General features: G+C 45.2%; 1 long non-coding RNA gene across 1 annotated transcript in view; it reads left to right on the forward strand.

The window, feature by feature from the left end:
• Positions 1 to 245: 245 nt before the first annotated feature.
• LOC109311882 overlaps positions 246 to 11,459 on the forward strand; it is a 187,199-nt gene continuing 175,985 nt past the window's right edge. Inside the window, exon 1 of the long non-coding RNA XR_002101645.1 lies at positions 246 to 302. This is a non-coding gene — a long non-coding RNA (uncharacterized LOC109311882). The remainder of the gene's footprint in view (positions 303 to 11,459) is intronic.

The following is an 11,459-nucleotide window of genomic DNA, read 5'->3' on the forward strand; positions in this document are numbered from 1 at the left end:
GAAATGGGTCTTGGGGTCAGTACAGTCAGGGTTTTGGAATGTATCCCTATTGTAAAGTGGGTTCCCTTTGTGTGAATTTGAGTTATGTACTATTCTCTAGGAATGCATGTACAGCACAAAGTGAGGGAAACCTGTAGTTTAATTTTCAGTCCAATGCACCCACTACAACATATCCCTCCCACAGAAAGATTTAAGTTCAAGGTAATTAAAAGGTTTTTTTTAAATGTTTTCTTATGCCACACTTGGCAGAATACATATGATGCCACAGGCTGGGAATCTAAACAGAATGATCTGAATGGATGGTATGTAGTTGATTTTGTTCCATTTGAATATGGGTTTGGTTGTTTTTGTTAGATTCATTTTATTTTCCTGACTAGAGAATGTGGATTTCCTCTTTGTACTAAGCCTGAGACTATATTTGTAATCATTGAAGGCACAACTGTGTGATATCAGGAAAGTGATGGAGCAACTGCACCTGTGTGCCAGTGTGGGTTTTTTTCAGTTTCACAACAAAAGGCTCTTGAGAATATGAGCATTTATTTGATTTTTGCTGATCTGAGAGGTCTGTGTCATCTTTGATAATTCACCACAGAAGATCAAGCTTTACTGTACTGTACTACACATGAAACATACCGAATTAACCAGATCTTTAAAGACTCTCACCTTTTTCTTAAAGATATTTTTAAAGTATTATTTATGTAGTAGCGCAAACATATTTTTAGAGTGAATTTTCAAAAATTTCTAATCATTTCACTTGTATTTGAGCGAGCACAGTTTTTGCTGTTGTAGGGTCTCCAAAAATAGTTCTTTGTTTTATATTGACATTTAATTGACATATTCGAAGCTGCTTAGATGACTTGATTTGAATGCACAGATCCAGTGGGAATTAGACACCCAGATCTTGAACAGCTGTGAATACCTGAACCAAAAACATCTGAGTGGCTGGTAGGATGGCAGGGCTGATGGGTCCATGGGGAAGGCTGCCTGGTCCAGGGGTGTGCTGGTTGGGGGAAGGGGTGGAAAATAGCTTGGTCAGTATTGGGGTAAAAACAGCACATCTCTGGGGCTGTGGAGGAGAAGCTGGGCTTACTTATCCCCAGGCCTATGCTGGGGACCCAGGCAAGCATTTTTCAGGCTGGGTTAAACCACGCCAATCTAGAGTTAGTTCTGATGAGAATTACCTTCAGATCAAGTGTGCCAGTTCAGGCTGACCAAAGCCCTGTGAATACTTATACACCTGACCACCTAATTTCACTCTAAGCTTTGCTAGGGCAATCTAAATAATGTTTGTATGCATCCTTAGGCTGCAAGAGGTTCAGTATTGTTCATTCTGGAGTTTCTTAAAAACTGGTTATGTAGAAGAAAACAAATGTCTATAACTTAAAGATAACAGTAATACACCTCTTGGCTAGGTACAGACATTCAAAAAGCCCAAAGCCAAATCTGAGTCCTGAACTGTTTTGTTACAGGTTCCGATCACTTATACTGGTAAAAGTACAATCACTGTACATGGCCCTTATATTAATCTTGCTAGACATAACGGGTTACTTCAGGTAATATGAATATGAATTATAGCTTGGCCAGTTGGTTTTAACGTTTTGTGGCACATTATTACTTATTACCAGGATAGCAGGATTGGCTGGTATGGACCAGAACCCCAAAGTATAAGGGCATTATAGAAAATAATATATACACATGATAAAATGTCAGGCCTTTTACTGTATTTTGCTGATGGGCAGGATATCTTTGCTGCTGCAATACAGAACAATTGCAGTTCATTGTGGAGGATGAAAATAAAAAAAACCTCATAGTATTCTGGGTTTGGTTTGTGTAATCAAAAGGATATTTTTCCCCTCATGTTGTAAAGATGGTATAGAGTTTGTGGAACTGATAGCTTATGAAAAGATCACTTAAAAGACAATGGCATGTAATGAGAGCAAGATATAGGCATTAAAACTTCCTTGATTTATTAAAATATTGATCGAGAGAAGCACTTTTGGCCAAATATTTATGTCATACAGTAACATAAATAACCCATTTTCCTTACTTTCATTGTACTTATGCCTTCTGTAATTTAACAGAGAAAAATACATCATTAGCCATGAGTCATGTGAAAAAATAATCCTAGATCGCTGACACCAAAAGAAGAACAGGAAAATTCCTCAATGATAAACTATGATTCATAACATGGGGGGATGGGCCTGATTTGAAAAACATGAATCTTGTCTTCCCCAGAGTTTGGGGTATTTGAACCTGGTATATTGGCGGGAGGCCAATTCTAATATATTGCTAACATTGTGACAGATATTAATGAAACCATGATGTTTCCAGATAATGCTCATATCATTGAATACCTAGGTGGAAGAGGTAATTTCCTTATTCACCTCCTTAATGAGCCTAAAGTAGGGAGGGAATCCTTCCTAGTTTTTATTGGGTGATATAATCATCATCATCAGCCATTTCTTACTGTTTTTGTGGCTGGTAAATATACTGCTCAGAGCACATGTTATAAACATAGTCTCACAGCTTACTGGCTCTGGGAAAGGTTGACTTATCTTTTATGGTAACATGTAATGGGAAGGGACAAGAGTCAGCAACCATTCAGCCAGGTATAACCCAATATATTTACTCCTTTCTTCCTAGCCAATGCTTAACAAACTGGGAAATAATTGAACTCCTTTGTTGGTATATTGTAGATCCTTAAATAACTCACATGTGCTTTCAGCTTTCATCCGCTTTTGATCTTTTTTTTGGTTGTAGGGTCTTATTTATCTGTAGCAACCCTAGCAGGGAACTCTGAAGGGGATGTAAATATAACATGCACCTCCTTAAAGTTTCCTCAGACTCAGTCCACAAAGAACTTCAGGATTTCTTAATAGCATGAAAGACACTGTATAAATGAGAATAATTAACTAATGCAAATCGATTGCTGTTTTTAAAGATCTCCTCATTGTTATGGTGGCACCCGCATGTACTTTTTTACAGTCATAATTAAGGACCTGCTTATATCACGGTGACACTAAGCAATTTTCATGGGTTGCTTACAGAATAAAGAGAATTTTGTGGCTATTTCCCATATCTGCTTCGTCAGCCCTGCTTCCACAGCATGGATTGGTGAAGAGGCCCCAGCGGGGAGGAGGGATGAGTGGGTGGCTTGCATCGTGTCTGCTGCCCTTGGAGCAGTGCAGCCAGATGGTGCCTTTCCCCACCCTGGGCAGGTTGTGGGGCCAGGCTGCTGCAGTGAGGATCACTGGTGCCCACTGGGGAGCCAATATTTTATTTTTATTAATTTTTCTAAGTTGATTTCCTGGACAATCCCGGATTTTGCATTTTCTGCAAAATCTGCAAAATTGTGAATTGAATAGCCCCTTAATCATAATATGGTTTACAATACAGAGAAAAATGGGACGCTTGTAAGAAATCCATGTCATATGAAAAGCCTCCACAGATCTTTAATATGTAGAAATATCCATAAAAGGAAGCAAAGTGTCAAAGCCTGTCATCATTAAAGGATTCGAATATTAGGTTCTTGTTGCCTCAAAGGACGCAGAAGTTGATTCTTAGAATTAGCAGGTATCTGCAGAAATATGGCCCTTAGCCTTAAATAATGTTCTAGGCTAGCTCATCCTGCTTTTTCCTACAATGACCTGGCCTTAGGAATTTGTCCCCAGACAGCCTGGCAAGAGGGGCTTTGAAGACTGGCACAGGTGCAAACAGTCAGCTGCAGGTGTGCACTAGCCGCTTGGCTGCTCAGTTGCCAAAACAAATTAAAATCAAAAGGTTACAGGAAAGTCTGTGGCAAAAGACCAGTCCCTGTGTGTGAAACAAAAAAAAAGTAAGAGAAAAGGTAAAGTTTGTATTTATCTCAAGTTTTTTGCATTTGTTTTGTTATAGGTCAGAACCACACAACCACTCCATGACATTTCTAAAGTTAATTATGTTTCTTAATAGATTTGAAGGTTTGCCGTCTTGCTAAAGCACTTAACTTAGCGGTTCCAAAGAGCCTGCAAATCAAACGGCCAAAAAATTCCTACTAAGTTGACGTAATTGTGTTTTTGACCATTGTTGTTCTGTTTACATTGTTAGAACAATTTTAACCATGATCTGATACAAAATACAAGGTGACTATAATATTCATGGAAGTGAGACCCAGTTGTGCCCTTTTTAGCTAAGTATATAGTGATGGCAAGTCCTTTATGATTTTTTTCAGCAAATCTCGATGAACACTATTCAGTCCTAACCTGCAGCATTTCTGCCGCATTCTTATGTTGCTCTACATCCCAAATACTGGATTTTCAAAGTAGGACTGAAGGAATGAGTCTGCAGCAGCTCTTGATTATACAGTAAAATCTGGTTAATTTGTCATTTCAAGAAGATTGGTATTGAAGCTCATTATTTATGAGTGACTAATTATCGGTAGAGCAAAGTGTAAGCTGTGTTAGTCTGACGCTAGGCAGACACATTTGATGAAGCATGCTTTTGCTTATGAAAGCTCATGCCTCGCTGAATTAGGTAGTCTATAAGGTGCCACTCTGCCCTGCCCTCTGTCTAATTGAAAAGTGAGCCCTTTTCAACTTTGCATGAGATGAATTTTGTGTGTCATGTGATTTTTGATATTTTATAACAAATATGTAGCAAATATATATTACAAAAATTCTGAGTACTAATTGTATGCATTCTGGTTCAGTAAATGCAAACGATTATGGGTATAATGCTTAATATGTAATTTCTTTTTACAAAAAGAAGGCAGGGCAGGGCTCCCCTTAGAGACTTAGAGCTTTTGGTTTAGACAGCCAAAAGCTTTCATAGGCAACAGACTAAGCTTTCGTAAGTGACAGACTACTTTGTCAGATAATGTTGCCTACACAAGTTTCTGCCTGTGAACCAGTTAGTGTATACAGTATCAGCCTGCCCTGCCTTCTGCTTGACTTCAAACTAACATGGATAACTACCTCTCTCTATTACAAAACATCTGAGAACTTGCATTATAAGAATTACATGATTATGAAGTAAATTTTTAGTCAAAGGGTTTTTTATATACTTATCACCATAACAGAGGATACAATTCTACAAAATGGAATAGCTGGTCATCTATCCTTTGTTAAGTAAAAAAAAGCTAAAGAGTATCTCATGTTTTGTCAGCATCAGCTGGCTCGACCAGTGCTGTAGACAGCATAGGTCGGTACCTTTCAAGCCAATTAATTATCAAGAGCAATTCCATTGTGGTTTACTATATGCGTACATTTGGAAGTGATGAATTAGCCAAACATTTTGTGTACAAATCAACGGGACTCTGGCAGGGATTCAGTGCATTGACTAGTAAGACCACAGTAATGAGTTATCCCAGGACAGATTAACCAGTTTTTACTCTGTGGCCAGGGGTATGCCTTTGCAGCAGCACAAATAGTAGTGGCAAAAATTTGTGCCACTACTTTGTGCTGCAGTGCACGCCCCTGCCTGTGTATTTTGCAGCAGGATACATTGGTCCACTGCTCCATGAGCTGCAGGAGGGAGGGGTAGGGGCTGGCTGGGGCACAGGGTGCCTCAGCAGGGGCTAACTAGCCCTCATGCTGAGGCATCCTGTGCGCTGGTCAGCTGGAGAGTGGCATGGGGAGATGAGGAAGCAGGCAGTGCTTCCCCATCTCTGCACACTGAGGACCCCACCCCACCAAATGGATCCAGACCATGCCATGACAAGAAATGCAAAACCTGCCAACATATCTCCAGTACCCCCACAAACTGTACACCAGAATCTATTACAGACAAAAATACCCAACTACCTGTGTGGGCACATTTCTCGTAAGAAAACCACTGTCTCCAGTCTCTCAGTCCTGATCCTCAAAGGGAATTTAAAAACCACTTTTCACAGATGGCCCTGTGAACTTCACTTCATCAAACCTCCTAGATTCAAAAACTCATGGACTCAATATAGACATTGGATTTATGACACACTACAACTTGCCTGACATCTGACTTCCCAAGTAGCAGGTACTTCCCCACTTTTACCTGTTATCCCCCTTCCACTCCTGCCCCACCCTCCCAGCCTGTCTCTTACTCCCTGGCACCTCAATTTACATTTCACTGGCTGCCTTTCTTGCCTGCATTGCATGCCAGCCTCTGGCTTCTTTACTATTCCTTCCATTCAGGAAAAGCACACACAGAAACTGCAGATGCTTCCTCAGCCTGATGAAGGGTTTTAAATCCCAAAGCCCATGCCTCACAGATGGCAACCCAGGCAGCTAAGCTTACCTGGACCGTCACAACTCCACTATAACCAGCAAGCCTCAGGCCTCTCAAAGATCTTACAGGTCTTGGCTTTCCCTAGCCAGGACGGTGTGTGCATGTGGTGGCTGGAGGTTATAATGCATCTCTTACCCGCCTTTCACAAGGAAGTTCCTCGGTCCTGCCATTTCTTGGGGGCTGCCATACCACCAATAGTCCCACCAGGCCTCCGAAGCCTGGTAGGGTGCAGTTTTAGGTCATGCCTAGGACCTGGGGCCTTCTTCTTCCCCATAGTCCCAGTCCATACCTCCAAGTTTGTCCTGGCATGGGAGTTCAACTGGGAGATGTTCTTCCTCTACTGGCTGGTGATGCAGTGAGTGCCACCTCTAGCTCTGAGAGCAGGGCTTTAAATGGTTTTAAAAAGATAAAAAAGGAAATAGGTGCAGACAGAGAGAGAAGGGTAGCACTCACTCCATCTGCATGTGGCACTCAGAGAACCCGAGCAGTGGGAGGTTCACCTTGAGGAACACCAGCTGGTCCACCAAACTAGGATCCAAGAAGGTGCGCAGCAATGCTGTGCAGCCCCAGCTATGCTGAACAGTTTCTCACTTGGAACACTGGTTGGTGGACAGGACAGGTGTTCCTGGGTAACTGTGGCCAGATCCTGCCACATCTGGCTGTGGGTTGCCCAACAGGCCAAGGGATCACAGTCCAGTGGCTGCATGTCCTTGCTGAGATAGGTAGCCACAGAGGCCTCCACGCTACCTGACCGAGGCTGGGGCTGGTGCCTCTGGACCCAACCATCAAAGTCATGCCCTTGGCCCACGTTGGCAGCAGCTGTCATGGAGGAGACTGGCTGCTGCTGGGAGTGTTGGCATGGGAAAGTGGATCCCCCTCTTCCACATCTCTCTTTCTGTGCCCTTCTGCCTCCCAGACTCTGTTCACCAGCACCTCCGTCCAGTGATCCAGAGTTTTGCTGCTGCATAAGCTCCCCTTCACTTTCGGGTTGCACATGGCTGCCAGCACGTGGACTGTACTGGACTGCAATGGATCCATCCATTTCTTGATGCCTTCTATCAGTTGCTTCACCAGTGCCTGCACCTCTGGTGACAGCAGCTTACCCCAGCTAGAAACATCAATCCTCTGGAACTTCTCCATTTGTTTCTCAAGTTCCCTCACTATAGGGATCACCTAGCTAAGGAGGGCATCACTAGTGCTGATGGTCTTGGTGGTCTTACGGAATGGCTTGAGGACCACCAAAACCTGGGAGATGGTATCCCACTCTGTTTTCTTAAGCAGGCTGCTGATCCCACTCTTCCTGACTGAGGCCATCTCATGGATGGTGTTCTATTGCTCCACCAGCCTTTCCAGTATGATGTATGTGGAGTTCCACCAAGTCTCCACATCCTGAATGATTTTGTGCTACAGGATGTTCAACTTTGCCTGTTTGTCCCATAGCATCTTGCCCCTCTTGATGCTCTGGTAGAAGTAGCCCACCACCTTCCTTCATTTTGAAATGAGCTGGCTGGTTGTGATGATACCATTACCAGCAGCCCTGTCCCCCTCCAAGGGGTCTCTGACTATGAGGTGGAACTTGTCTGCCACACAGTGGATGCCCACAAAGTTGGTGTCATGGACTGCTTTGATCATATTGGCCCCGTTGTCGGTGACCATAAATCATGGGTGACCTTGCCCTGCCCAATGACCCACCCCTGCACCATGCAGTTTATGGCCACCATGATCTCCATTGCTGTATGGGACTTATCCATCACCTTGGCTTGAAGGAGAGCCCACCAATGGCCTGACTGATAGCACCAGTGCCTTGTGAGGGGAAGGTAGGCATGATCTCTACCCTGGCTGCTCCAGATGCGTGAGGTGAAGTGCAAGGCCACCTGCAGACCTGCCTTGCATGGCTCCTCCCTCAAATACTCCCTGCATGCCTCATACAGGGAGGGCACCACCATCCTGCTGATGGTGGTGCATGTGGACACTTGGTAGGATGGGGCCATGAGCGCCATGAGCCACCTGAACCCTGGCCATTCAATTAGGGAGAAGGGCTGGCCATCCAGAGCAAGCATCTTCTCAATGGTCTGGGTGATCTTGCTCACCTTTGCAATGTGCCTCCCTTTCTGTCCACCTTAGCCCCACTGTTCCAGGGTGGTCTACCACTACTTCTTGGGGATGGGGGCTTTGGACCAAGAGGGGGACTTCTTTTTGGGCATGCTCCCACTGGTGCCAGGCTGAGGAGGAGCAAGGGCAAGGGGGTGCTGCTTTCTGAGATGCATCAGCATCCCTGTGGTGCTGAAATGTTTCACCTCCTTGCCCTGGCTTGCCTTACATTGGCAGTACAGGGAGATAGCGTATGTGGGATCATCTGCCAGCTCAAAATTATCCCAGTCTAAACTACCACCTCACTTTTGGCGTGCAGGTGCGAATCCTGCCTGATCCCCCTTGTCAGCAGGCAGAGGCACAAGAACAGTAGGAGCTGACTCTGCTTAGCCACTTGCCTCCACAACCTCAACCTCCTCTGAGCTGCCTTCTGGGGAAGGAGACCTGGATCTAGGGGAACTTGGAAGGGAGTGGAGCACAAACTTAGATTCCTCCTTGGTCCTTAGAATTTCTTTTGCTAGGGCACTCAGGTTCTCTGATTCCAGTTCCAGCTCCTCCTCTGGCACTGGAAGGCTTAGGCTGGGCACTGAAATGGGGTGGAGGAGACTGTCATGCTGGTGCTGCATGTCATGCTGGTGGTGCTGGGGGTTATTAATATAGCTGGTGTTATTGGAGGGGGTGCAGGTGCAGGCACTGGTTCCACCTCCTTGCTGCCACTAGCACCAGAAGCCTCATGTCTTGCTAATGTTAGGAAAGAGGGTGCATCTAAGTTTGGGGGAGGGAGAACTTAAAGTTCTCCTTATGCCCCCTCTGCCTGTCCTGCCAGAAGACCTGGCACCTGCCTTTCCAGCACATTTCATGTCATATTTTTCATATGAAAAAAATGTGTGTGTGTAATGTATGCGTAGTACTTTCCTGCAGTGCACAGTGATGAGACACTGCCAGGCAAAGCACTGCTTTCTTTTTTGGGGGGAGGAAAAATAAAGAAGAACAACGAATAACAGGATTTTTGGGGAAGAAAGGGTCATAAGGGATAACAATAGGAAGGGTAGGCAAGTGTAAATAGTTGGCTACAACTTGGTAGGAAGGCACTACCAAGCAGCAAACTTACAGATGCTGCTTTCTGCTGCTGCTTCTGCTGCTACAAAGACACAGATGCAGCTGCAAAATGGCAGAGAGCAGTTCATAAACAGCCTTTTATGGTGCTTCTCCATCCCTCCCCCAGAGCACTGGGATTGGAAGGAACCTCAGGAACAGATCATTGTCACTGGCCAGCTACAGATGTCAATATCAGAGCGAGTCCTTCCTCCACCCCCACATCTCCCTCCCTCTTCTTAGTTTGTCTTTTCATGCAAGCCTGCCTCTGAAACAGCCCCAAACATCCAAAACAGTCTGAAACATCAGAATTATTTCCAAAACATTTCCGAAATGTTTTGGAAATTATTTGGATGGGTCTGCTTCATTTCAGAGCTGTTCTGGAGCCTTGCATTTTGTTTTGGATTTGGATGTTTCAGTGATGGAAACATCTGAATCTGAAATTAAATGAAATGGCCCCCAAAATTTCACACAGCTCCACTGTGTATTAGCAGAACACATGCTGGCTACTGTCTGTGATGAATCAAGAGGCAGAATCAACAAGTAGCTGGTAATGTCCCTCTGTTGTTTTCTTAATTGGATGATAAACACTGTTATCAATTCCCTGGACTCCATGCTGTGGAATGAAGGAAGGACTGCTTTAGCATCCCCCAGCTTCTAGCCAGAGCCACTGCAGGCATGTGCCTGCATTTCTGGGATGTCTGTCCAGTTACAAAATTGATTTAGCCTAGCTAGCAAGGCTGTTCTGGGGGGATAGAGGGGATGAATTGGGTCAACCACCCCCGGGCCCGCACTTTGGGGGTCCCTGCAGAGCCGAGCAGAGTGGCTGTGATGACTCAGCATCGCTGCCGCCACCAGCTTCATATCCAGTTGCTTGGCACCTTCCCACCTGGCTGCCAAATCTGTCACTGGCTTCTTTCTATCTGGGGCACATGGGGGTGGGGCACTGCACAGGCTGGTTTGTCTTGGGCCCTGTACCCTGCTCAGGTCATCTCTGCTAGCCAGGTTAGATTAACCTGCAAACATCAAATCAATTAAGGCCCAGGCTTTTTGAATGTCTGTTCCTAGCCTAATAGGGGAGGATTTAGCCAGGTGTCCAAGAAGAGTGGTTGCTCCTTAAGGAGACGATCCTTCAAGCTCAAAGGGAAGTAATCCCAACACAGATCAAAGGGGGCAGGAGGGTGCAAAAGCCCCCATGGCTCACCAAAAGCATTCAGGAAATGTCTTCTAGCTAGAAGGGAGGCACACACCCAATTGAAGGGAGGGGCCATCACCAGGGAGGATTATACTGCGGTTGTTCGGGGATGCAGGTGGGCAGTCAGGAAGGCCAAGGCGGAGGTGGAACTGGGACTAGTTTCCCAGATCAAGGACAACAAGAAATCCTTTTTTAAATACATAGGGAGCAAAAAGAAGGTTCCGGGTAACGTGGGGCACCTGCAAGACACGCTAGGAAATTTCGGTCGTCACACCAGAAGACAAAGCTAACCTATTTAACGACTTCTTTACCTCCATTTTTCTGAGCAGGGACCAGAACAGTCAGCCCCCACTCTGGGGCCCCCCTTAGACCATAGGGGAGGTGCACCTAGGCCAAGGGTTAGTGAGGAACTAGTTAGGGAACTTCTGGAGGGACTGGATGTATTCAAGTCAGCTGGTCCAGATGATCTCCACTCTAGAGTACTGAGGGAATTAGCTGAGGTCATTGCGGGACCCCTGGCACAGCACTCGTGGTGCTCTGGTGTGGTGCCAGAGGACTGGAAGAGGGCCAGTGTGGTTCCCATCTTCAAAAAGGGGAGGAAGGAGGACCCGGTAAAACTATAGGCCAGTTAGTCTTACCTCAATCCTGGGTAAGCTTTTTGAGAGAATTATTCTGGCACATGTCCTTGACAGGCCAGAAGGGGAGATTATGCTTAGGGGCAACCAACACAGGTTCATTAGAGGCAGATCCTGTCAGACCAACCTGGTGGCCTTCTACGACAAGATCACCAAATCCTTAGATGCAGGGGTAGCAGTGGACATAGTCTTCCTGGACTTTC

This window comes from Crocodylus porosus, unplaced genomic scaffold (assembly GCF_001723895.1).
Source record: "Crocodylus porosus isolate Cpor-Errol unplaced genomic scaffold, CroPor_comp1, whole genome shotgun sequence".
Classification (NCBI taxonomy): Eukaryota; Metazoa; Chordata; order Crocodylia; family Crocodylidae; genus Crocodylus; species Crocodylus porosus.